Source organism: Leptidea sinapis, chromosome 15, assembly GCF_905404315.1.
Source record: "Leptidea sinapis chromosome 15, ilLepSina1.1, whole genome shotgun sequence".
NCBI classification, from domain to species: domain Eukaryota; kingdom Metazoa; phylum Arthropoda; class Insecta; order Lepidoptera; family Pieridae; genus Leptidea; species Leptidea sinapis.
Genome location: NC_066279.1, coordinates 11,612,927 through 11,640,801, shown reverse-complemented (window position 1 = coordinate 11,640,801; position 27,875 = coordinate 11,612,927). Strand labels below are relative to the sequence as shown.

At 37.3% G+C, this 27,875-nt stretch overlaps 1 protein-coding gene across 11 annotated transcripts in view; it reads left to right on the top strand.

The window, feature by feature from the left end:
* The window catches only part of LOC126968289 (bromodomain adjacent to zinc finger domain protein 2B-like), a 140,012-nt gene that overhangs the window by 9,636 nt on the left and 102,501 nt on the right, over nucleotides 1-27,875 (top strand). For all 11 annotated transcript variants that reach the window (XM_050813198.1, XM_050813190.1, XM_050813197.1 and 8 more), the window contains exon 2: nucleotides 18,436-18,539. The gene's annotated coding sequence lies outside the window, so the exon portion shown is untranslated. The remainder of the gene's footprint in view (nucleotides 1-18,435; nucleotides 18,540-27,875) is intronic.

Below are 27,875 nucleotides of genomic sequence, written 5' to 3'. Positions count from 1 at the left end.
AATGTTGGATAAGTAATTGAAAGGCCCAGTACTGCCCACGATCTTTTATTAGTATAGTATAACATATCGCAAAACCTATCGTCCTGAAAACGCCGCACTAGTAAATTCGTCCGTAAGTTTGGTTGTCTGGTCAGGCCTTGATGTTCAGACATAATAATCCGAGCTCGTCAAACATTCAATTTACACGAACAGATATATAATGTATGTTGAGTTATTCGACGCGAGTGTCCTACTGAATTTGGTCGCATCATAATAGATACTTGATACTCTGAACTTTGCACACCTTTTGAGCACAATGTGCCTTATCACAGTTAGTAAAATTGACAAGTGAAAGTTTATATGGAGAAGAAGAGCAGAGAGTTAAAACGAATAACATTGTAATTGATGTCAAACGAAGATTAAAGAGTTACTTTGGTTGCTTTCCCCTGCTATTGATGAAGTTAAAACTCATAATATAACTTTATTATTGTCTGAAGACGGTGGCGGGCACTTGGTAATAAGATGTCAGCGGCTAGTCGCGCACGAATTTGTCGGACTATATGTATCCTAAAGATTCAAATTGAAATGTTTTTATTCAAAATAGGATTCAAAATCACTTACTGAAAAAAAAAACTGCTACCCATTCAAAATAGACTGAGAAGAATGGACGCAGGAAACTCAGCGGGTTTTTTTTTAAATAATGGATTTTTATAAACTATGGATTACAAAGTAATATCGTACAATAAACATTAATAATTAAAGGGCCTGAGGGTGTTCGCTTCATTCCGAGACTGTGGTAACAATTATCATTGAGAAAATCGTTTATGCTATAGTAACCTTTCCCACACAAACGTTTTTTAACAATTGTTTTAAATTTCGTAACACATTTGCTTTGTACATTTTCTGGGGCCATTGTAGAAGCGTATAAATCGCCCAATAAATGACTTACTACTTACTCGACTTAACCGAGTAGTAGGCATATTAACAAGTTTATGTTTGTTCCTCGTGTTAACATTATGATTGTCACAGTTTCTAGCAAATTCCTCAATGTGCTTATGAACATATAGAACATTATCAAGAATATGTTAAGAAGCAACAGTCAAAATGTTTATTTCTTTAAATTTTTCTCTTAATGATTCTTGAGGACCTAGGCCTCTTCTGCAGCACAAATATTGTATTATATTGACTCAGAGTCCTAACAAAATTTAACCCAGATTTTTGAGATTTTTACTCACGATTTTTAGTCGGAACTGCAGTTGTCTTTATCGTACTGATGAATATCTCGCCCGCGTTAGCACGACGGTTTGTTGTTTTAGCATTCTGAAAACAGCATCAGCTATTGTTTAAATAAAACACTTTTAAAGGATTAAAACGCGTGTAGTTGTAACTGTTTTTACATTTGCGTAAAAGATACTTTTTTTATTTTAGTTGACCCGACGTTTCAAGCTATTGTTACTTCTATTCATCCCCAAGCCTCATAATGCCGCCTGACTGTATTAGGATTGTATTTGTTGGATGCAAATACTAATAATTATGACAGTGATCAATGGTATTATGTTCACGAAGGATCCTTACACAAACTATGGAATTCAAGCTCTAAAGGTTGATGCATCCAATATACGATAATTAATAATAGTAATAATAATAATATTAACACACTTTTACACAAATTATCTTGCCCCAAACTAGGCGTAGCCTATACTATGGGTACAAGACAACGATATATTTAATACAATATAGTTACTTAAACATACATAATATAAATGTTTCCACCTACCGGGATTCTAACCTGGGACCTCTATCTTAGTAGTCAGGGCCACTAACCATTCGTCTATATGGGTCTTCAATATTTATAGAGTTAATTCTTTATTACTTTTTATGAAATATTTGATATTTAAAATGCTTTTAACTAACACGATACATATAGTGGAGACATCACCTTACAAACTAAATTGTTTTGTGTATTACAGCCATTGTAAAATAATTTTTAATTTATTGTTTGAAAAGAGTGGCTGTTGAGTTTCTTGTATACGTTCGATTTGTTCCTGTTCCTGACCCGAAACAGGAATAAAAATAAACGTGGGACGAAACAGGAATGATTGACGAAAATTCGGGGAGAAACAGGAACAAATCATACGTTCGTCCCACGAGCTCTACTTTGTGTGAAGATATTGTAGATGCAGTAATTAAAAAGAAATATTTATAGTGACGATTCGAAAGCGCTTAGTTTAAGCCTAATTGAATAAAGTTCATTTGAATTTGACTCGATACTATATTCCATCAGTTGAGTATTTCCGCTGTGGAAATGTAACAAATGCGTTACTTTTACATTCACCCATTTGATGGCTGTTTGACCACGTTTGTCAAATACATATTATGTAGTATAAAGCAGCCCACTCGTTCCCACGCTCTAGCCACCGCTAAATATGGTAATTCTAATTCGTCATTCGACTCAAACACTACGGTATTCAATTCAAACTAAAATCATAATACGTGGAGGTAAAAACGATACGATATCTTTATTAAACGTAATATTTCTCTTAGAACATTTATACGCCTAGATATACTGGTGACAGCTGTGAAAACATCGAAAAAATAGAGGTTGAAAGTTAACACCTCTATTTACGCACGCACCCTAATACAAAGTGACATACAAATCGCGAGTGTAAGACGTAGCTTGTCGCGAACACTAAAGTAATAAACCTGGCCTGTTTTCATCGGTTGTCTAGCAGCAACAAGCTCTACCTAGACGTATAAATTATGTCAGCTATCTGTAATTATAATTTTTTAAGGCTTAAAAAGTATCTCTAAAGATTGCATAAGTAAAATTGTTGCAGCTTTCTGCATATAATAACTAGCTCAATACGGAAATTGTATATTATCGGCGATCTGAAATAGCAGCTGTTAAAGTCATGTGAGCAATTTTATAAATGATAAAACATGAATCATAACACTTTCAATTCTTTTTAAAAACTTCTGTTATAGATTTTTTTATTAACATGGCCCAATGCATGGCGGCCATTTTGGCTTTTACTTTTTACTGTATCAGCACAGTCAGTATTAAAAAAAAATATATGACACAAATTTGAAAATTTTGCGAAAATTAATTAAACATACATAAATGTTTTCAATTGTATTTATTTGTTTTCAAAAATAGTGCATTATCAAAAAATATGGTCTCTTCACCGTTGTTGCGTATTTCTTCTGAGGGTAACACAGAACACGTCTAACAATAGTCTGTGCTGGCGGGCGATAAGTGAATTCTGCATCATGTATGTTACATGCTAATAAAATAAACTATAACTATAACTAAAATAGTGTCGAAAGGAAAACACAGAAAACTGGATGATTCAGTACGGAATTTTAAACACTCCATACCTTCAAAAATAGACCTCGAGTAACATGTGAATCAATGTATTAATAGTATGTCGACCTCAAGTAAGTAGATAACACGTCCATACATGGCCTTGTAATGTTTGTTAACTTTGTATTAAATACTCTATGGTTACAAGCTTGCCCAATGGCTGTATAACTGTACATTGCCTTATGAGGCTGTTAAGAAAATATCACCGCTTAACGACACTTTATAAATTATATGTTATTGCAAGATTTATATCGAAGGTTATTCAAACAAAACAAATCTTCTAACTATATTTACAATAGGTACTATGATTACATTAAATTAAAACTATCATTATGGGGAAGCGTACCAAGAACACTGGCAGCATTCACCGCTTGGGTTTCCAGTAGCCTTATTAAGGTAGGGGCTCAGAGACGCGAAGATAGTACTTTGTACATTCTCCGCGTCTCTGGGCCCCACGGGTGGGTCTTGACACCAAATGACACAAATATGTAACACGTTTGCTATCTTCGGTAGTTAAAGTAGCAGCCCCAGCACCAACTGACCTAACTTGGACATGAGAGGGAGCCAGTGTCGACGCAAGTCGCGTCCCACACCAGTGCCCTTCCCCGTGCCCAAGCTTTTGTAAGATTTAATTTATTTTCAATCCACTTCTAAAGAAGAATCAGTTTATCAAGTCGTGTGTATTTTTGTAGTTGGAAAGATCGATTATTTTTTTTATTAATATAAATGAATGATCATAGGTACCGTAAATGTTGGGCCAGGGCACTCGCCGTATAATTAACCATTAAACTTTCCCCTGCTTAAAAGATCTAAAAAGGCGCCCAAGGAACCTTTTTCTACAAAAAGGTAAAGTGGGGTTAGAAATATTCATCCTGTATTAGTGGTACCTAATTCCATTACAATCCAAAAAGAAGTCCTCACATTCCTGTAGCTTTGACCGTTTTCTTCGGTCGATAGCTAACAACAAGCGATTATAACAATCACGTCTATGGTTTTAGGTATAAAATCGCTTAAACTGTCGCAAAGCGTTTTAAAAGTTGCGAAATTAGTTTTTGTGGCGTGTTCAAAGATGCTTGGTTTAAGGGCAGAGACTGACTCAAATTATTGTGACAGAGACCCCGGAATGTCCAGGAAAGTCGGTTAACATATTATTAATATGTTTGTGACTTGTAAAAAATTAATTGATATAAAAGCTGGGTTATGAATTGGCTAATTAAAGTAACATTATTATGTAACTTAGTAAATGTTAAATTTATAAATAATTGTGTTAATTTTTTTATAATCAACATGGTCAATTTATTAACACAAGTAAGGGTACGTATTCTGTATAGGTACCTATCTGCGGAGGCACAGCAAAATCTTAGAAAATTTTTGAACTTGATAGGGTGCAACCTTAGTTAAAATTATATTTTTTACGAAATGGCGATATCCCACGCACAGCCTCAATTCAGATAGTAATTTATTGAGAGGAAGGTGTATATAAAACATACACTATTAAAATACATAAAAATTCCCTACAATAGCACTTTACTAAAAGAGTGAATGAAATAGTTGCTCAAGTCCCTCACACTCAAACTACGTTTGCAAGTACAGTATTGGAATCGCGCGTCTATACTGTTCAATAAAATAAATAAACTCAACAATATATTTTCAAAATGGTTCTATGAATGCAAGAAAATAATAACTGAGTAGATAAAGGCCTAAATTTACGAGGACACAGAAAACATACTTATAGTATCTAAGTAAATCATTAAATATAGTATTGTAGTATAGTAACACACACACACACATTTTAATACACACACACACACACACATTCTAATACACACACACACACACACATTCTAATACACACACACATACTGCGCACTAAGTGTGGCCATATAAATTAACTTTTATTATGTTAATCTTATTATTGTTAGCCGTTTCATTTCCCTTAGTTTATAATATTTATATTTAGGTATAAGTACTTCTTTATTATTAAATCATATTTTTTTCCTATGGGAGAGCAGGGCCTCCAACTACAGACACTTAATGCTTAAAAAGAGATCCCAACACTAATGTTGTATTTTTTTATTTTAGTCAAAGTCAGATAAATTTTATTCAAATAGGCTCAAACTATGTGCTTTTTAATTGTCATTATAATCGACATCGTATAATCTCATTCAATACTTATAAAATAAAGCGATCAGCGTGCCTTAATTTTTCTGTTCAATAATACAAGACTTGATAACTCCTTCCTGTTTTTGAAGTCGGTTATAAAGTCGGCCATGTTTAGAAGTAGGTGTGTTTGTGTATCATTTCAATTTCTCTACAGCGAGCGACCGCTCTTACAGTACGACCTAAATTCCAATGACAGAGCTGCCGAGCCAACCTTTGACATCCGAATTATTAAATGCTGAAACTGTAATATTGCGATGCGGCGGAGTTTTAATGGCCGACTGTTCGACAGAATTAGGATGTATGTATGGACATATTTTTATACGTATCTTTTGCACTATATTTGCAAGCTTACATAATTAATACGACTAGATAGAGCCTCTTGTTGCTAGACAACCGCTTAGAACAGCTTGCTTGTTTATTACTTTAGTGTGCGAGACAAGCTACTTCATTTTGTTGCGATTTCCATTTCACTTTGTGTAAGTGTGTATGCGCATTGCTGCAACGTATTGGTTAGCTGTCAATCTCTATTTTTTCGGCGTTTTCACAGCTGTCACAGTCTTGGGGCAGTTACCTTCCTAAAGAGGATTAAACAAAAATTGTAAAATTTATCAAATCTTCACACAAAAATTTAGTTCTATGAAGTACTAGCTGCTGCCCGCAACAGAACAATATATAATATATTACTGCATCTAGTGTGACTAAATGTAGCCTATATGTAGTCACAACCTCTATTGCAAACTTCAATTAAATTTATTCAGTAGTTCGCCCGCCGCCGGACCGCACCATAGTATCGCGCACTCGGTTGATCATCGTAACTATTAAAATATTTGTTCATATGATTTAGGGTGAAAGACAAAGTTAATCAGTAATCAGTTTGAAACTACCCAATGTGCATTAAAAATGATAAATTTTTATTGTATTTATGGTTCACTCTTGTGGTGATAATGGCTTACGCATAAAGGTAGATTTATATGCTTTTGCGAGCTTTTTTGTACGACTACTAAAGATAAACATTTCCAAAGTACATTATATACGTGTAAATCCAACGGTTCATGCGCACGCCAGAATAGCTCGCAGATGGTAGATTTTTTTCCTTCTTACTTGATACTTTTCGTTATATTTTGCATAATTCACACAATATCTTTATAAATTTTAGCCTGATATTCTGATGCGTAATCTATATTATTGTAGTTTCATCGAAATCCATTGAGTAGTGTCTGCATGAAAGAGAAACAAACATACATCCATACATTCTTACACGTTTATAATATAATTCATAATTTAAAATAAAAAAGGACAAAATAATCAAGGACTCAATACAAAATATTTTATAATATGCACTAAACACTGAAGCAGGGTTTTCAAATTTACCCACAGTATTTTATTTTTCCCAATACAAGTAAGGATACTTTATAAACGACTTCAAAAACAGGAAGGAGTTATCAAGTCATGTATTATTGAACAGAAAAATTGAGACACGCTGATCACTTATTTTATGAGTATTGAATGAGACTTTACAGGTTATGCAGGAGCATACCCTGAACGTACATATTATGTTTATCTGTGTCTAAAAAGAGTGGCAGTGAGTTTATTACCACTTCTTATTGAAGATCAACTTCCGAAGTGGTTATACAATTGATCTGGTTGATTAGGGTACATACAAACAAACAGTCAAGGTACTATAAATATAAAAGGCGTCTTATAACAGTTAGTGAGAAATGATAATCGCAACAATAACCATTTTCCACGTAAAACATAGTTGTGTATTCTGATCGCTCGTAAGGGAATCATACAGTTTTATACGAGAACTAATACACTTAATATGATAAGTATGGCATCAATTTTACAATAAAACACCAAACAGTACAATATGTTATGTTTTTAAAGTGATAATCCTCACTTCTAGGATTAATACACAAATAAAATTTTAAAAACAAAATTTTATGAACGATGCGGGATCGAACCCACGACCTCCGGCGCTCCGTGCCAAGCCACAACCTGAGAGTTGAACAAAGCAAACAGAATTCTATAACGAGGCGGTACTCGAACGGTTAGCTCAGTTGGTTAGAGCACCGGCACGGAACGCCAGAGGTCGTGGGTTCGATCCCGCATCGTTCATAAAAATTTGTTTTTCAAATTTAATTTGTCCACCAAACAGTATACTTATGACTCACTGAGCACAAACTCAAGAAATATATAATAGCTTCTTTGACAAAGAAGAGTGACTTTAGTATAGTAGATTATATATAGAGGATAACGATGCATGGTTTTTGTCTTGCTCTGCGCAGGCGACCTAAAATTGTATAATATTATATAAGGTAGGCTCATTTGTTATATATTAAAAAAGATTGGGAGTTTGTTTTCAGTTCTCTCCATGCCATAGCCCCTTTACGAACTGATGTAGCTTCATGATGTTTACCAAGTGTTGTTGCAATGTGTTATGTTATGGTCACTCCCTGTGGTAAATAAATATATTTCTATTTCTATGTCGACCGACCAGCTGGTGCAACCTGATAGAGACTATCTTTTTCTTCCCACGGGCGGTTTCCGCAACTCGTCATATGTCATATGCGCCCAATTTGCGTGCGAGGGTGGTAGAGATTACTCCAACCACCTAAGCTCGTTCAGGAAGTCACTCAACTTCTTAACGAAGACTTCCCGAAGAGCGCCCATGTTCTCCGCTCTACAGTTTACCACCTTTCTGCACTCCAGCAGAACATGGCGTCATCTGTTCGTAGGCAGTCTATATCTCGCCTCGCATAAGGGTTGTCTATGACACCCATATTAAAAAGATGCCTGTTAAAATTGCCGTGACCTGTGGCTGCGCATAATATTAATACTAGCCGACATCAAAGTTTCCTTGGTCAAAAATAAAGACTATAAAAGCTATTATGGCACTCAATATCCAGAATGCCCCGTGACAAGGCGAGCACAGAGACAGCCGTTGATAAGCCGAGACAGCTTGTTGATAAATCAGCTAAAGTACTTACACCAGGAGGAATAAGATTTCACTCAGTACGCTGATAGAAAAAAGAAACTCTATTCCTCATCCCCGAGTTCGAGAGAAGAACACCTCTAACAGAGATACAGCAAGATAGAAAAGGAAAGCTACTCTATTTGTTACTGTGACTCATCCTGATTGACAAGTCGTAAACAGAAAGCCCCTTATTCATAATAGTCTACTAACTTAAAACATTGCTAATTCTCACTCTGTCTTCTTCTATTGACCTAAGTCAGAATGAGAAAAAAACACTCCTAAGCGGCTGTTTAAAGTTAGCGGACCATTATGAATAAGGGGGTACAGCTTTTCATTAGCTCCTTAGTACTTTGAATACAACCACTAGCTAACGCACATATTGACAAGGCAAAATTGGCCGCGCATTATCGGGCTGTCTAATAGTCTATTATTTATATGCTAGTAGTTTGTAAGTCTAAGAATTCCAGTTACATTCGACTCTTAACCCGCCTTTGCTCCGTGCAGTCGGGTAAGCTCACAGAGACTTTTAGATCACTTCGCACACACAGTAACATAGGAGCTGACCATTTTATTTACATCTAACGCGACAACAATAGCATTAACCCTTCGTGGGGATATTTTCTCGATCAATCAAGCTTAGTATTTTAGGGGTCCCATTAGGGGTGATTATGGGGTGAAGTTTCAGTGCAAATGGTTTATGTTCGTAGGTGATGTTATGGTGCGTACAGATTGGTGAAATGTATCAAATTCGAAATGTATTCAATGAAAGTTTAACACTTGGTAACAATTTCTCATAAGTTTGGACGTCTTGTGAAATTGACGAAATGCACATTTGCATTTCACGCGTTCGCTACGAACATAACAAGCCGCTCGCGGAGCGACCCGTAATTTGTCGGTCTTTCGAACGAACACAAAAGGGCGCGTTGGCGGCTGAATGGCGGAAACAGGCGTAGGCGGGAGGTTCATGGTGAATCCGCGGTATGAGCGCGCTATGCGTCCACTCTTGCAGCGAATATGCAATGAAAGGTAGAATGATACATTTCATGTTCTGTTTCACCAGTCTGTACGAACCTTTAAGCAAAATGAATTAACTAAGTAGGTTTAATATAATATCATCTCTAGTTCTGCATAGTAGGTATCGCTGACTACTATGCTAAGTAGGGCTGCCAACCGTGCTGTAAATTAACTGTTGTGCTATAGAGTAGAAGTTAGTATAGACGTTTCACTTACATGCCAATAGCTTCTTTAGCTACAAACTTATAAGATTCATTTTACTACCCGGTTACATTATCTCTGGACCTAACGTCATATGGCCGCTTTTTTACGGTGTACAAAATAAGCATCACTAGGATATTATTATAAATAAATAAACAAGGATTTATTTTTACAATATTATAGATTGATGTAAAGGTGTTGTGTTGTGATGCTGATTATTATTATATTGATGAAAGAAAAGAAATTGGGTTATGTAAAAAAAATGTTTATTTTTTTGGCAGTAGATACTAGAATAACAGAAACTACAGAACTATTAACAACAAAAATTGAACCGTTACAATGAAAACTTAAAAACAAAGCAATGATAGCATGAACTTATCACATGTAGCTAACGGTAATGAAACTACAAACCGTACTGAATCAACAGGACGAGCGCGAAAGGGTGAAAGGGGAACGGGAGGGGGCTTCACGTTCCAGCGAAGTCCAGCAGAGATTAGTGCCGTGTAGTAAATCGTACTGAATACTTAACTAACCTAATAATAAATTGACAAATTAGTTTACGCACACGATTTAGTCGTGCTTACTTATAAGTACAGGACTGAGGTCGAAAACCAATCTGATAAAGAAAATAAAACTCGCATTGCACTCGACCATTGAGGTACAATAAACAACTAGACTCACAATCACACTCAAACATTTTCTGAAACAAAACTCTGCCTACATGTCTAATAGGCAGAGTTTTCGTTTAGTTGTGTTTCGACCTCGCTTTGAATACAACGCCACGCAAAGACAAAGTGTTCAGTGTACAACTGTCCAAATAATAGCATATACCTAGAAGTGGGAGAGTCACGCAGCCGTCTTTTGACGTCAGCACAATCGGGCCAGACTCGTCCGGGTTAATTACCACACTCGCACAGAATACCGGCGTGAAGTAGCGGCCTAGTGCCGCTATGTTTCGCATAGGTTAGTGTCGAGGACCGGAGGCCATTCCCCCCCCCCCCCCCCCCCATCCCCCATCCCCAACAAAGATTATGAAAGCGGTCCCTAAAGAGATAGTACCCCAGGAGGGTACCGGCTCTACCAGAGTCGGAGAATCCCTCCCCGAGCACTCTAGCTCGGGCTGCCCTTCGTATTCTGGGGAGGGCACAGTACCGCGCATGACCAAGGACAAACGAGGCAGTAACACCACGGCACCCCGCTCCACACTCAACGTGGACTTTTGCAATATCAGGGGAATTCACTCCAACTTAAATGCCGTCCACCACCACCTTGAGACGGCGAAGCCGGCCTTGTGTTTCCTTACGGAGACGCAGATATCTCGACCTAGCGATACGTCATATTTAACGTACCCCGGGTACAAAATTGAGCAAAATTTTTTGCCTCATGCCGGGGTATGTGTGTACGTTAGGGAGGATATCTGCTGTCGCCGTCTCGGCAATTTTACTCGTACCACAGACTACGCAGGGCGATCTGTGCATAATTTTGCATTGGCGTACGATGTGTCCCAATTGGTTGAGTCGCCAACGCGGCTCCCGGATGTGGATAGCCACATGCCGTCCTTATTAGATCTTCTGCTGACTACACATCCCGATGGTTACCAGGTCATTGTCGACGCCCCTCTCGGAACGTCCGACCATTGCCTGGTCAGGAGTGTAGTGCCTATACGACGCCCACGTCGCAGACCACCAGCGACCCGCCGCGTTTGGCACTACAAGTCAGCAGATTGGGATAGGATGCGTTCCTTTTTTGCATCCTACCCTTGGAGCAGGGTTTGTTTCCCTTCGGATGATCCTAGTGCCTGCGCCGTTGCAGTAGCCGATGTGATACTACAGGGCATGGATATTTTTATACCAAGCTCTGTAGTACCGATCGGTGGCAGATCACAGCCCTGGTTCGATGCGTCAGTTAAAGCAGCATCTGACTGCAAAAAATAGGCATATCGAACTTGGGTTGCGGCGCTGGGCACAAAGGATCCGAACTGCATAACTGCATAGTTCTAAAGAGGAATTATAACCGTGCTTCCAGATTTTTTAAGCGGCAAATCGCCCGTGCAAAGTCAAAACACGTCGTCAAAATCGGCGAGCAGCTTTCCAGTTACCCGACCGGAACACGCAAGTTCTGGTCGTTGTCGAAAGCTGCTCTAGGTAACTTCAGCCAGCCGTCCATGCCGCCGTTGCACATGAGGAATGACACCCTGGCCCATACGGCAAAAGAGAAAGCCGATCTCCTGTCTTCTCTTTTCGCCTCCAACTCGACTCTTGACGACAACGGAAAAACACCGCTGACCATCCCGCGGTGTCAGAGCTCTATGCCTGCTTAGAACGTGTGCCCCTGAGTCAACGCCGGTGCTAACGCGTTTATTCCGGCACTCTTATTCCAAAGGCGTAGTCCCTGACTCATGGAAGTCAGCCCTTGTCCATCCGATCCAAAAAAAAGGAGACAGTTCGGATCCGGCAAACTACAGGCCTATTGCTATTACCTTCCTGCTCTCCAAAATCATGGAGCGCGTTTTATTATGGTATTGCGCGTTTACCACTAAAAACAAAACCAAAAAAAACCCCATTTGTCGCATCACCGCTCTTCGACAACACTTCCCTAAAAGCCTCGCCTAGTATCGGAATACTGGGTCTCGAAATCTCGAGCGATTGCCAATTCCGTGGCCATCTGGAGGGCAAAGCCAAATTGGCTTCAAAGAAACTGGGCGTCATTAATAGAGCACGGCAATACTTCAAGCCGGCCCACATTCTAGCGCTGTACAAAGCGCAGGTCCGGCCACACATGGAGTATTGCTGTTAGGTCTGGTCTGGCGCACCCCAGTATCAGCTCGATCCATTTGACCGCGTGCAACGCAGAGCAGCGCGAATTGTCGGGGACCCAGTACTCTGTGAACGGCTGGATCACTTGGCGTTGCGTAGAGACGTCGCTTCATTGTGTGTCTTCTACCGCATTTATCACGGGGAGTGTTCCGAAGAGCTGTTTTACCTAATTCCTGCCGCCGAATTCCACCTTCGCACGACACGCCACAAGTTAGGATATCATCCTCACCATCTGGATGTGTGGCGGTCCTCCACAGTGCGGTTTACAAGGAGCTTTCTTCCACTTACTACAAAGCTGTGGAATGAACTTCCTTGTGCGGTGTTTCCGGGACGATACGACATGGGTACCTTCAAAAAAAGCGCGTACTCCTTCCTTAAAGGCCGGCAACGCTCCTGTGATTCCTCTGGTGTTGCAAGAGAGTATGGGCGGCGGTGATCACTTAACAACAGGTGACCCGTACGCTCGTTTGTCCTCCTATTCCATAAAAAAAAAATACATACTTAAAAAGAATGGAGAGAATAGTATTTGAGGTAAGTGCCCCTTTAAATTAACAAAATTATTTAACTAACTTGACGTTTTTAATTATTTTTTTTAGATTATATAACGTCCGTCTCTTTAGCACATTTCCCATCATAATCAACGAGCTTCTTATGAGCGTTTACAATATCGACTTTGAACATTACTGCTACGAATTAAGGTTTTAATTTGAATGAATATTTTAATGTTATTTGTATGGACATGGCTTGAATGACAGTTCTAGATAGTACGGTCAGCAAGACAAACTCAACAAAAGCGGTTTAAATCAAGCAGGCCCGTAAAAATAGAATTTAGCCTCGCACTATATTTAAATAAAGTCACGTAGCATAAAATCAAAAAATTCTGGCAGATCCAGGTGGAGGGAGCTATGCTATTTAAAAAAAGTTTTTGGCCGATATCTCGGAAACTATGCACTTTAAGACAAAAGTTATTAAACCATTATTGGGGGGAACGCGGAGAGTGGTCGCTTCTCGATTCAGGTCCCGAGTTAGCTTGATCAGTTTGTATGTAACTAGAATGGAATAAAAGCGGCAAGCGCGTGTCGCGGCGAGCGTTTGACAATCGACCCTTTGTCTACCTCGAGGGATTCACGCGCCCGTAGTTACGTTCTCGTACTAAAGCTCAGTGTGTTACATGCCTAATTTTCTCTATTGTATTTTTAAAGAACATACCAGCTATGTACATTAACATACAAAACATACTTTCTATTTACCGACTTAAATATACTTGTAGTACTGTATCTACAACATGTAGCGTCAAAATATTGTGTCATCTGTTTTTTTTTTGGTATTTATTCATAAATAGTAAATACTATTAAGGATTGGTCTCCGCTGCGTTCCAACTAGATACCGCACCATCTCAGAACAATAGCTTTTTTATTACGACAACTATTAGATGCTTGTGTGCGTGGCATCTTGACACTAAATGGCATCTTTCGAATTTTGTAACATACGCTGGCTGTTATTTTACATTGAAATTAATAAAATACAAAAAACTGTGAGATGTGATCCCATTGACTTTTTTTTATTTATAGTAGTATTATTTTTACAAAGTTTTACTACGCAACCCGGAATTTTAGTTTCAATTATAAGCATAGTTTAACAGAACTTGTGGCACGTCAACGTCACACATTTAGACTGGCTCGCGTATTACGCCCACTTGGGCATAGTATTAGTTGCGGCACTTTGCGACTACGCCTGCGGTGTCTAGTTGGAGCGCAGCGGAGATATAGCTATAATATAACTAGAATTTATAATAAATTAATTTATCTATAAGAAGCAAAACCTCATACACATTTAGGTGAATGTTTCTTGTGAAAGGTGTGTAATATTTAAGTATTTATTATGAACATTTTTTGGTTTGAAATGTGTAAAGTAGTCTTTTTTATAGAACTTTATGCACATAATTTATTTTACTTTGCTCTGTGATTACAATAATTATGGGGGTTTGTATAATTATGTATGTAAAAGAAAATATATATATATAATATGTATATTTATATAGGTTTTCTTGTTCTGTTTTGTGATATATTTATTATGAAATACTCTCCACTCTGAAATAAAACAATGATAAGCAGTAAATACATATTATTATTTATGTATATAAATTACTCTGGTAAATTTGCGCAGACTGATCAGTCCCTTAGTCGACTCGGGTTGACTTTAACCAAATGAGCGTTACATAACCAAGCGTGATAGCTTAATCTCATTCAATACTCACAAAATAGAGTGTTCAACATGCCTAAAGCTTTAACATCGAAAATAACATTCCGTACCGAATAATAACGCCATACTGCGATAAATAGTCACACTCGGCCAACAGTTGTTAACTTCTGCGTCTATATAATGTCGTAACAATTACTTCATCCCAACATTTACCTGCCCCTTTCATAGATAAGGACAGCGGGCCAAAATCAATATGACGTGTGTAATCCTGTTGTGCGACTGAGACAGCATTAGCGGGCTGCTGTGAGTTAGAGCGAGATAGAAGATATGGGACACTCTTTTGTTGATTTTGGCTCACGGCTAGTGTTAGTGGCAACTATTTCGGTGAATTATTTTATTCACTGTTGTTGTTTATTTGATCTGTACTAATAATATTATAAATGTAAAAGGTTGCATGTTTGTCAGTCAATCACGCAAAACGGCTGATTGGATGAAATTAGTGTTCTTTACCTTTTTTTTACTGTATATAAGACAGTAGGCGTCGAGTTGTGGAAAATAGCTCCTGAATACCTATAGGACTGCGAACTTTTTTTTTGAATGATCTTATATTTTTTGGATTCAGTACCCAAAAAATTAGGGAATAATTAAAAAAAAAATATTTTAAAATAATTCCTATCAATATTTTTTACTGCTATGATCTTTTATTTATAGGTTTTCTTATCATATACTATTTTAATATACAGAACACCATTTACTCTGTTATTATCGGACCGATACTGGCCCTATTAATATACTTTGTACATCAGACAAAATATGCGCTCTGTATGTTGATAAAATATTATAGTATTATTACTTACTCTATAAGGTAGTAGGTAGACAATTTAAATAATAGGATACTATATTCTATGGTAGGGTTAGCAACCATTAAATCTATATTGAAATTAAAATATATTTATTCAAAATAGGTTTTAAAACCCATTGGAAATAGTATGCCTTTAGACCTTTTTTTCTTTGTAAGCAATTAATATTATAATACAAGTGATGACCCGGGAATCGTATCATATAAATTAAGTACACCGGGCCCGCTCATTGTATATATTGTCATATGTAATGAAATGTCATGGACTGAATTATTTGTATTTTCTAATAAAAAAAATACTGGTTCCGGATAAGTAATAAAATAACATTAAATTATATACTAAATACCTTTTCCGAAACATGCTGCATCTTATATAAGTATTATTCCGATCGGAATAGTTTTCGAAGTATAACCGAAGGACTAAACAGCACTCACTTCTAAGGGGTTCCGTAGCCAAATCTCAAAAAAGAGAACCCTTATAGATTCGTCATGCCTGTCTGTCTGTCCGTCCGTATGTCACAGCCACTTTTTTCCGAAACTATAAGAACTATAATGTTGAAACTTAGTAAATAGATGTATTCTGTGAACCGCATTAAGATCTTCGCATAAAAATAGAAAAAAAAAAACAATACATTTTGGGGGTTCGCAACTGAATTTCATTTATTTTTGCATCAATCCCATACGTGTGTGGTATCTATGGATAGATCTTTAAAAATAGATATTGAGGTTTCTCATATCATTTTTTTCTAAACTGAATACTTTGCGCGAGGGACACCTCCAAAGTGGTAAAATGTGTGGCCCCTTGTAACTTCTAAAATAAGAGAATGATAAAACTAAAAGAAATTATATGATTGCCATGCAAATTTCCACCAAAAATTTGGTTTGAACTAGATCAGATAAGTAGTATTTTTTAATTTAAAAAAATACACTATTATTAAAACATTGATCAAAGTTACATCGAACTACAAGAACTTTTATACTATATATTACTTGCTGCTACGGAACCCTTCATGGGAGAGTTCGCCTTGCACTTGGCTGCTTATTTAGTACTAGCTGACCCGGTAAACGTTGTTTTGCCATATAAATTATAATTCACGCGATAGTTTTATAAGTAATAAAATATTGCCTATATTATAGCCTGTACATCATTTTGTTCTATTGTCAATAGTTTTTGCAGCGCACGCAAAAATAGGTTTTCGATTTTACACCTTGTGTTACAAAATAGCAATTTTATTACGGATCCCTAATTTTGAAAAAAAAAACATAGCCTATAGCCTTCCTCGATAAATGGACTACCCAACACTGAAAGAATCATTCAAATCGGACCAGTAGTACCAGAGATTAGCGCGTTCAAACAAACAAACAAACACTACAGCTTTATAATATTAGTATAGATATATTTACTGTTGAAGCTAAAGCAGACTTAAGGCTGTGTTACACCAACTAAATTTAGCAATAAAAACATGTTAAAGTACAAGTTAAGCAAAAAATTAGTTAAAACGCCATAATTAAACTGTTAATCGTAACCGGTTAAAGCTATTGTTAATGTTAAATAGCGATCTGTCAATAGTTTCAAATAAATATTCGGTATTGACTTGATATTTCACTTTTTAACTAACAATACCAAGGTATACGATGGTACAACACATTTCGCTGTCTATGTTAAAGTCAGCGTTACTGTTAACATTATAATTGATCTAAACCATAACCATAACAGCTAATATGATGCCACACAGCCTTACATTTCCTAGTAATACCTATATTATTAATACTTTCCTCTGTAAATTCTGCTACTACCCACATAATACAAAAGAACTCACGTTCGCACACAAATTGAGTAGACTTGTATATTTTATATCAACAATGGGGGAGCATGGGGATGGGGGTTACTTGACACCCCATTTGTCCCTTCATCCCTGATTCCAATCTCAGAAACAAACAAACAAAAATCGCCTTTAAGTCAACGCAATAGAGATGTTTTTGTTGAAGTCTGACGTCCATCTGTCGAATGCAGATGTATTGAATCAATAAACTGCAATGCTAAGTGCGAGTTTATTTGATTACACGGGTTCTGTAGGTAGTTATTTGTTACTTCCCTTTACTCGGGCAAATTAGTAGATTCAATAGAGGAACAAACATAAACTTTTTACGCCTACTACTCGGTTAAGTGGAATTAGTAATTCTTTTATTGGGCGATGTATATACTTTTACAACATGATCCCAGAAAATGTACAAAACAAATGTGTTACAAATTTAAAAGAATTATTAAAAACGTTTTTGTTGTTAAGGTTATTATAACACAAATGATTTTATTATATAGATACCACAGATCGAGAATGGAGAGAACTCTCTCAGGCTATTATTTTTAGCTTACGAGACTTCATAATATTATATTGTAACTAAATTAAAAAAAAGGCCGCAGAGTTTCTTGCGCCCGTTCTTCTCTGGTCTGAGGCACACTATTTCGAATGGGTGGTAGTCCTTGAGGTTCAATAGATGATTTTAAATCCTATTGTGAATAAAAATATTATAATTTAAATTTACATGAGATGTGCGCTAACAAACAAACAAAAACAGGCAGAAAAGTGTTCTACTATACTGTTTATAAGTTAGGCCCCCCTACTGTATTAATACTTTTCTTTCATTATAATGAAGATTATAAACAGAGCCTACACACTGGAATGTTATGGCAAGTATTTCTTTTTTAAATTTAATTATTTATATCATTTTAAAACGCCGGTAACGCTCCTGTCATTCCTCTGTTGTTGCAAGAGAATGTGAGCGGCAGTACGCTCGTTTGTCTTCTCTTCCATAAATAAAAAATTACATTTCCTAACCATTTTTTTTTTCTTTGTTTCAGATTGTGTAATGTTGAAGTGAAGTGAGATGAGCTGTGATAGTGTGAAGTGATAATGTGTGAAGTGGGCCTGCCAACCTGGTCCTGAATGAAAACTAACAACCAAAGTGAGTAGAAATTATCATTATTTTTTATGTTGACCGTACAGCCAAGTCAATCCTTATGGAATAACCATTAGGTCACTTCTTTGGAATGGACACTGTCTAGATTGGTATAACCAGTGGGAGGCTCCTTTGCACAGGTAGCCGGCTAGATTATGGGTACCACAACGGCGCATATTTCTGCCGTGAAGCAGTAATGTGTAAACATTACTGTGTCTCGGTGTGAAGGGCGCCGTAGCTAGTGAAATTACTGGGCAAACGAGACTTAACATCTTATGTCTCAAGGTGACGAGCGCAATTGTAGTGCCGCTCAGATTTTTTGGGTTTTTCAAGAATCCTGAGCGGCACTGCATTGTAATGGGTAGGGCGTATCATTTACCATCAGCTGAACGTCCTGCTCGTCTCGTCCCTTATTTTCATTAAAAAAAAAACAACACCGCAGTATAATAGACATGCCCATAAAAGACCATGTATATTCTTCTTTAAGTCATTCACAACCAGTGTCATTCCCTCCATCGCATCTGTGGTCTGTCTTGATGTCTTTTCGCCTTATCCACTGCTAGGAGAACACGAACCTAGTGAGTATACTCGAAAGATCTAAAACTTTAGAACTACTACACTGAATAGTGAAACATACTAATTGTACTAAGTGTGAAAGACACATATTAATGTATTCCCCTTATTAGAGACAATAAGAATACTGATAATAGACACTTACTTCATTTACTTATTAAATTAAGTTAAAATAAATTGCTTATCAGCCAAAGGCTAATTAAAATGATAAAGTTTAAAAAAATGATACCGCTCGCTGAATTTGATGCAGAATTTTATTTATTTACATCGGCTTCACTCACGATCCATAGTTTCGGACCATTGAAAGGTCCTTGGCATCATGGTAATGAGTTCGCGATAACGTCCCCGTAGTGCGCGGCTTGACTGAGTGGAGGGCGCGGGGTGCGCCGGCTGTGAAAGGACCTCTGAATGGTCCGAAACTAGTCGGTACAAACACCGTGAGTAAAACCGATGTTAATAAATAAAATTCTGCATGAAATTCAGCAAGATGCATCGCATTTGCGCTCGTCTCTTTGTTATGCTGACCGTACAGCCAAGTCAATCCTTATGGAATTACCATTAGGTCACTTCCTTGGAATAGACACTGTCTAGATTGGTATAACTAGAGGTACTAAGCTAGAGGACCCGGTAGGTGCAAGCATTTATATGATGAATATGGATGAATGTTTCCGAGTCATGTATTTATGTATGTTTATATAAATTTATGTATGTTTAAGTAAGTATATTGTATTAAATATATCATTGCCTTGTCACCCATAACACAGGCTGTATATGCTTAACTTGGGGCATATCACCGCTCTTCGAGAACACTTCCCTTAAAGCCTCGCCTAGTATCGGAATACTGGGTCTCGAAATCTCGAGCGATTGCCAATTCCGTGGCCATCCGGAGGGCAAAGCCAAATTGGCTTCGAAGAAACTGGGCGTCATAAATAGAGTACGGCAATACTTCATGCCGGCCCACATTCTAGCGCTCTACAAAGCACAGGTCCGGCCTCACATGGAGTATTGCTGTCATCTCTGGTCTGGCGCACCCCAGTATCAGCTCGATCCATTTGACCGCGTGCAACGCAGAGCAGCTCGAATGTCGGGGACCTAGCGCTCTGTGAACGGCTGGATCACTTGGCGTTGCGTAGAGACGTCGCTTCATTGTGTGTCTTCTACCGCATTTATCACGGGGAGTGTTCTGAAGAGCTGTTAAACCTGATTCCTGCCGCCGAATTACACCTTCGCACGACACGCCACAAGTTACGATATCATCCCCACCATCTGGATGTGTGGCGGTCCTCCACAGTGCGGTTTTCAAGGAGCTTTCTTCCTCAAAAACTGAAAAGTATAAAATAATAATAATAAACCTTAACGTTTAATATTAATAAAATACTATTATTTATGTGTGCTACCTATTGATAGTTTTTAAGTCGGTGCCATGTTCACAGGTGCATATAATCAGAAGTATTGCGCCATTCACAACTTCTTAAAAATCACTCTTAATATGCCCATTTCCTTGCAACAAAGCCATATAGATATGTAGACGTTTGCACAAGTGTTAGTGTCAGGGGTCGATGACCCTGCCCATTGTCCGTACACGCTTAGCTAAATGCTTTCTAACGCGATCAGACTGGATTTTGTGAATAATGCTAAGCTGAAATCACTACAGAGGTAATGGTATACATGTATATCGAAGTGATACTATATTTCACACTTTGAAAATTTCTGAGTGTCACTACAATTGCGCTCGTCATCTTGAGATAAGATGTTAAGTCTCATTTGCCCAGTAATTTCACTAGCTACGGCGCCTTTTAGACCGAAACACATGTCAAGATTTTGAAACCCAGTATTCCAGCACTGCCATTCGCAAAGCAATGCATATTGGAGGCGTCCAACATATCATTGATATGCAGAAGAGACAGTATAAGACATAGCATTTACCAGTGGGAGGCTCCTTTGCACAGGATGCCGGCTAGATTATGGGTACCACAACGGCGCCTATTTCTGCCGTGAAACAGTAATGTGTAAGCATTACTGTGTTTCGGTCTGAAGGGCGCCGTAGCTAGTGAAATTACTGGGCAAATGAGACTTAACATCTTATGTCTCAAGGTGACGAGCGCAATCGTAGCTCTGCTCAAAATTTTTTGGGCTTTTCAAGAATCCGGAGTGGCATTGCATTGTAATGGGCAGGGCGTATCAATTACCAGCAGTTGAACGTCCTGCTCGTCTCGTCCCTTATTTTCATTTTTTATTTATTAAAAAAAAAAACATACAGTCTTGGGGAACTCCAGCGTTCAGGGGCTTCGGATTCGAGGAAAAACCGCCGACTGCGACCATTGAGTAATTGGGAGAAAGTGTTTGAGTGGGAGGCTCCAGACGGGCAGGCGGTCATGTGGATGGCGTGCATCCGTGCGCATGCATCCTAAAAATTCATTCTGATATTTTTAACCTAACGCGCTAAAAGAAGTATATCTTCAAATATTATACAATTATAAGTAAAACGATTTATTCTAATATTAAATGGAATTTATATATAAGCTTATTTCGTACGGTAAGTTAGTTATTTATTACTTTTACTCTTGACATCTTTCTTGCTCCACACCCATTTTTTATATTACAGCTTTTTTCTATGAAATACTGCCGTACCCGTACGTCGTGACCCGTACGCTTATTTGTCGTCCTTTTTAAGTGATATGTGTAAAGTGATCACCGCCCCCCACATTCTCTTGCTATACCAGAAAAATCACAGGAGCGGTGCCGGCCTTTAAGGAAGGTGTACGCGCTTTTTTTGGAGGTACCCATGTCGTATCGTCCCGGAAAAACCACAAAAGGAAATTCATTCACAGCTTTGTGGTACGTGGAAGAAAGCTCCTTGAAAACCGCACTGTGGAGGATGGATGATGATGTCCTAACTTGTAGCGTGTCGTGCGAAGGTGGAAATCGGCAGGAGAATTGATGCACTTCGGAACAGTCCCCGTGATAAATGCGGTAGAAGACACACAATTTGTTAGCAAGCAGTTGAATTATTAGATTTATTCCTTTTCTTTTATGTAAGAGGAGGATAAACGAGTACCTATAAGGGTTACTTTATGGTACGTGATTACTGCGGCCCATACTCTCTTGTAAGTCGTAACACCGGAGAAATCAGTGTTAAGTGTGACTGAAAATCGCTAAAAGATGCACAAAATGATAATTTATACCATAGAATATACTATCGTTTACACAACCCGATAATGCGTGCGTTAGCAAGTTTCGTATTTTCACTAGTCAGTCAAAATCAGTCACATAACCGTAGATTCGCTTAAATTTTCTATCTTGTTGTATCTCCGTTATTGCGTAAATATATGCTTGGATTTGGTACGGCCGGACCATCGGTCGGTCCGGTGGGCGCCGCACATCAATTGGTCCGGCGTCGCACTCGGTACGGTCCGGACGGTATTAATAATCATTTTATTTATTTATTTGCATGTAATCTACAGCGTCACAATTTATATACAATATAATTAAATTATAAAGTAGAAAAATAAGGCCAAAACTGATTACAGTATATAGGTATTATACAAAAGAAGCTTCTTAGAAAATAAACTTTACAAAATAAGGTTACAGGAGTGTGTGTGCGTGTATGTAAGGTTATGTGTAGTGTATTTGAGGGTGTATGTAGTATGTGTGTGTGTGTTTGGATAACCATTGCAGTCGATGTTTATTTCTTATTTCTTTTTTTAGGTGTACTTTGGACAAGCAAAACATATCTAAATTAAAATAAGCTTTATTGTAGGTGAGAGCCAGACGTTGTAGAACAGAGATTTGTGTGTATTTGGTGTTAGCTTTTGGTACAGCCAGAAGGTGCGTGTGACGAGTTCTAAATGATGGGACGTTCAATGAAAAACTCGCTAATATTTTTGTGCGATGGACAATGCGACATGGGACCGTGTGTCTTGACTATTACATATTTTCTTATAATGCTAGACATATACATATATGTCTACTATGGCGCTAGTATACTGTAAGTCCATGAATTACATATGTCGCAGGTATATTGGCAAATCCGTGATATTACAATTTCACTAGTGATAAATAATACGGTAGATTGTCAATCGACTTCATTGCTTACAATTTAACGGTCTGCTTTTAGAAATCGCCTTAATGAAATTTTCACTTCGAAACACGGCTTCGAACGTGTAGTTTTATTAAGCATGCATACAGTTTTTTTGCTTTATATCTTAGTGTCAGCATTATATTTTAAGACATCGCAGATAAATCAAAAGCTGTTATGGATGCTATAGGTACTTTCTTGCTAGAATCATGAAATTATGGGAAAGTACGCTTGACATTAGCTCCATAGTATTTTGAATATTAAACCACGAATACATTGGCAAATCAAAATAGGTTACGCAATATCGCACTGTCAGGTTATCTATACGCCTACTTTACCCGTAAAAGCGTGACAGTTTCGGAAAATATCCACAAAAAAGTGCTCAGCGCCTAATGTGAAACTCTAGAAACTTGCAAAAGAGGGCGCTTTGGGACTGATCTTATTGCCTGTAATATAATAAGATGTCAAACGCTGGGCATTAATATGCCCAGATCCTCGCGCGAGAGTGTGTTCCCGATTAAGAGGCGTAGCATCCTTAGAGGGCTTGGGCAGGGCACGTCCTCTGCCTTAAGTTACCTTGAGACACCCCAGACTGATTCTGTCAATAACCTCGCATTCCAGTAGGATGTGTATGGGTTTTCAGTGCCTTCACAGCAGAATCTGCACAGGTTTGATTCACTCAGACGCATTCTGGCTAAGTGCCCATAGACAAACCCCTTGAGAGCTCTCAGTTGTCTCCTGTCCTCCGGTTGGAGAATAATGAGAGATAATAAGCTGTTATACTATGTTATGACATAAGTGAGCTAAGGTGCTCATTATACACGAGGCTGTGGGTTGTAACCCGAGTCGTAGGCGAGGGCGTAAATCAGCCGAGTGTCTAGTGAGCATGTTCAATACCAGTTACAAACGCCCTTTTTCAACACACTTGCAAGGAAAAACAAACATGTGTTGCATAAATCGTTCAAACAAAATATGAAAGTAATGGGAAACGGCGTGCAATTTTTTTTTGCACGCGCCAACTGTAATATGATTGATAACATATACAGTCACATTTTAGTCAAGTTAATTATTGTGAATTATAAATAATTTGACAATAAAAAATGTTTTCTCGAGTTAAGGGACACATTTACTTATTCCAAAATTGTAATTGGATTTTCAGCGGTATAAAACCTCTTTGTTGTTACAAAAACACTGTATTACCCGGTTAAATTGAAAATGCTGTATTTATTCTCATATAATTTCCACCTTAACTTTGTAAGGATAATTCTATTCTGTAGGCACTAGTGTGTAAGATGATAATGGACATGTGTGTTATAGTTCAATTTATGGTCCTAAGTACGATGTAATAAGGCTCACTTTATGAACTAGTGTGTTGAAAAATTGTGTTAAAACATATCCATTCTAAAAGTTATCTTAATAGTCCCATAAAATTCAGTGTCTGCGACTGACACTCAAGGGCAAACGGTCACAAAAAGTGTTCTCGAATCAAGTCAGACAATTTCATGTTGTAAAATCCTACTAATATTATAAATGTGAATGTAAGTTTGTTTGTTACGCTTTTAAGCCGGAGCTACTGAACTGATTTTGACGAATTTTGGTACAGCGATAGACTAGAGCTCGGGAAAGGACATAGGCTACATTTTATCCCGGAAAAATTCATGCAAGATTTGTGAAATATTTAAATTCACGTCTATAACTATATCAATAGTACATTTAGTTTGCCATTGCAATCTTCCTCGACATAAGATTCATATAATTAGTTGGGAATGGAAGCGAAAACGGGTACCGGAACTGGAATAGGATATGAGATAATCATCAATTCCAAACTTGCTTACCTATTATTGTTTAAAACCCTTTATCTACGCGCACGGAGTCGCGGGCATACGCTAGGATTCTTAGGGCATTTAACGAAAATTGTTATATTCTTAAAACTTCAAACAAAAATTGAATCCTATGGAGTCATACGTACAATGAACAAATAAGTTAAGTATAGTACTTCAATATATGAAATAGTAATAATATTTTTTCTTGAATTATTTGAAATAGTAAGAATAGAAATAATATTTTTTCTTTCAAAACTAGACAATATGTACTACACAATGACATTCTATACTTAGACATATCACGTCGTATAAAAACAAAGCCGAAAAATGGAACATGCCACAAATTACACCGCATAATAAGCTTCGACTGTTATATCTATACATTGCCGCATTTACTCCAGTTGTTTAAAATATTCTTGGTCATTATGCAGCAATGTAACACATTCAGGTTTGTTTCGCACAGTGACAGTTTACACAAGACTAAGGAGAGAAGTGTGCTTACATTGTCTTTAAGCACACTTTTGCCGTTTTATTATCAGACTGCGAATGACATGTTCTTATATAGAAAGTCATTGGTACTACACACTGAAGCAGTATTTTTAAATTTACTAAATATTCCGGCGATCTAGACCTTATCGATCCATCTTGTCCTACCAACACTATGTCTTCTTCAAGTACTTCTTCTTCTTGCTAGCTCCATACTGGACAATTATTTTGGAATAAAACTTACGTCATTGTATAGGGCACTTAAGTTTCTAGAATGTCTGTTGGAGGTGATGGTAGCAGAATAAAAAAAATAAATTGTAATAATTTTCAAACAAATAAAAAATACAAACATCACCATATAAAAGCGCTCGATTGATCATTGCCGCGTGCTCGTCTATATAAAACGAAATTGCATTTTTGTTTTGCCATAAATGAATCCTCTTAAGGCCGTTAAGAACAATTTGGATTGATTTCAAATACTCGCACATCATCAAGTGAGTCCTAATCTTGTCCGTTGAACAACAAATAAGAAATTTATGTATTTTTGCAAACGTAAGGATAAGTAAACTAGAGATAGAGCAGATATTAGATAATAGGAGTGCTCTAACAATGCACGATGAGTGGACCGGTCCGATGACGTCATAGGGTCGTTCACCGCCGTGATGACTCTAGACCACTTAACACAAAGGAGATGCCACATGCTAAAACTACTAAACAAAGTATTTTTTCACGGTAGCTGATCATATTGTTGTTATATTAAATATGAAATTATGTATTTAATTAAATCTTATCGCATTACAAGCTTTAATATAATAAATAAATTTAATAAGATACATAATAGCTTTAAGGTTAAATGTATACACTTCTATAATAAAGTCCCAGCCACTGTTCAGGCATTATCTATAAATAAATTTAAATGTTTTATAAAAAAATGGATCTGTCGTAAATCCTATTACTCCACAGCTGAATATCTAAATGATCGGACAGCCTGGGACTAGATTGCGATTATTTTATAGCGATAGAAATGACTGTACAATATTGTATATTTTTATTGAAAAGAGCGCAAAAAAAAAAGTGCTGGGAGAGTTACTTCCGCCGCTTCTTCTCTCTCAGAGCTCCATTTGTTTCCGAAGCGGTAGTAGTGTCTAGTATATTAGAAATGACATCAAAAATAATTCTAAAGGAATCAATTTTGAGAAAATAAATGCCTTTAAAAATTTCATCTAATCTGTTGAGAAGTTTAGTATGAAATTTACAGATGCTTTAAATTTAGGTACAAAGGTTTTATTACAGAAAGTTACAAGTTCTTGACTTTGGTTATTGTTTTGTTCCACCAAAGGAGTATAACTTTTTGCATGCGTACATATATACATAACTGTGTGTCCACTTTTTTATTTACAAAAAATGATTTTTAGTAATGTTAGATTCAACAACTTTAAAAATTAAACGCCTCAGGCCGTTTAGCTTATTAAATCCAAGGTATTTTAATTTAAATTATTAATGTCATTTCCGTTGGGTTAAGTACTCAAATATTGTCATGGTGAGCTCAGGGGCCAAAGGTATACTGAGCTGTGACCCAGTAGTTACAAAGTTGCGAGTTTACATAGAGTCTGTCACTTCTATTAAATACTAGCTGGCATGCCGGACGCTGTTCTGTCAACAGAAAAAAATGGATGCAAGCATGATGCAAGTTTTCGGGAATATTGTAGACTTAAACCATCGGAAATGTCAATAATCAAAGTTAAAAAAATGAAACAATAACGTATTTCTAAATGATTTTATAATAAGAATTAATTTAAAATCGTATTTGTGTAAACAGCTTTTACAATACTGCTTTATAATTGCCAATTTTTTAAAGTATTAACATGGATATAGTATGTTATCCGTAAGAGATAGACATACGCCATCGCGGACTTTTCTGTAGACCTATATCAGATACACAATTCCACCATACATTATTTTGTTATAAATATAAGGGTTAAGAAAAAAAGAAATGAAAAGAGCGCAAAAAAAGAATGCTGGGAGAGTTTCTTGCGCCTCTTCTTCTCTCTCTGAGCGCCATTTGTTTCCGAAGCGGTAGTAGTATCTAGTTGTAATTAGAAATGACATCAAAAATAATTCTAAAGGATTCAATTTTGAGAAAATAAATGCCTTTTAAGACAGCGTTTTAATTTATAAAAAACTTAACAAATGATAGTACATAGTAAACCATTCCTCGCGACCCACGCGATTCTTTGGTGAAAACATGAAAATCGGTGCAGAAGATTTTGAATTTACCGCAAATAGACAGACAAACGCGCTGGAGGACTTAGTTTTATAATACATATGTTCACGCCTGTCACGCTCTCATCAGAGGCTTCTTCCCAAGTCTTCCTCTGCCTG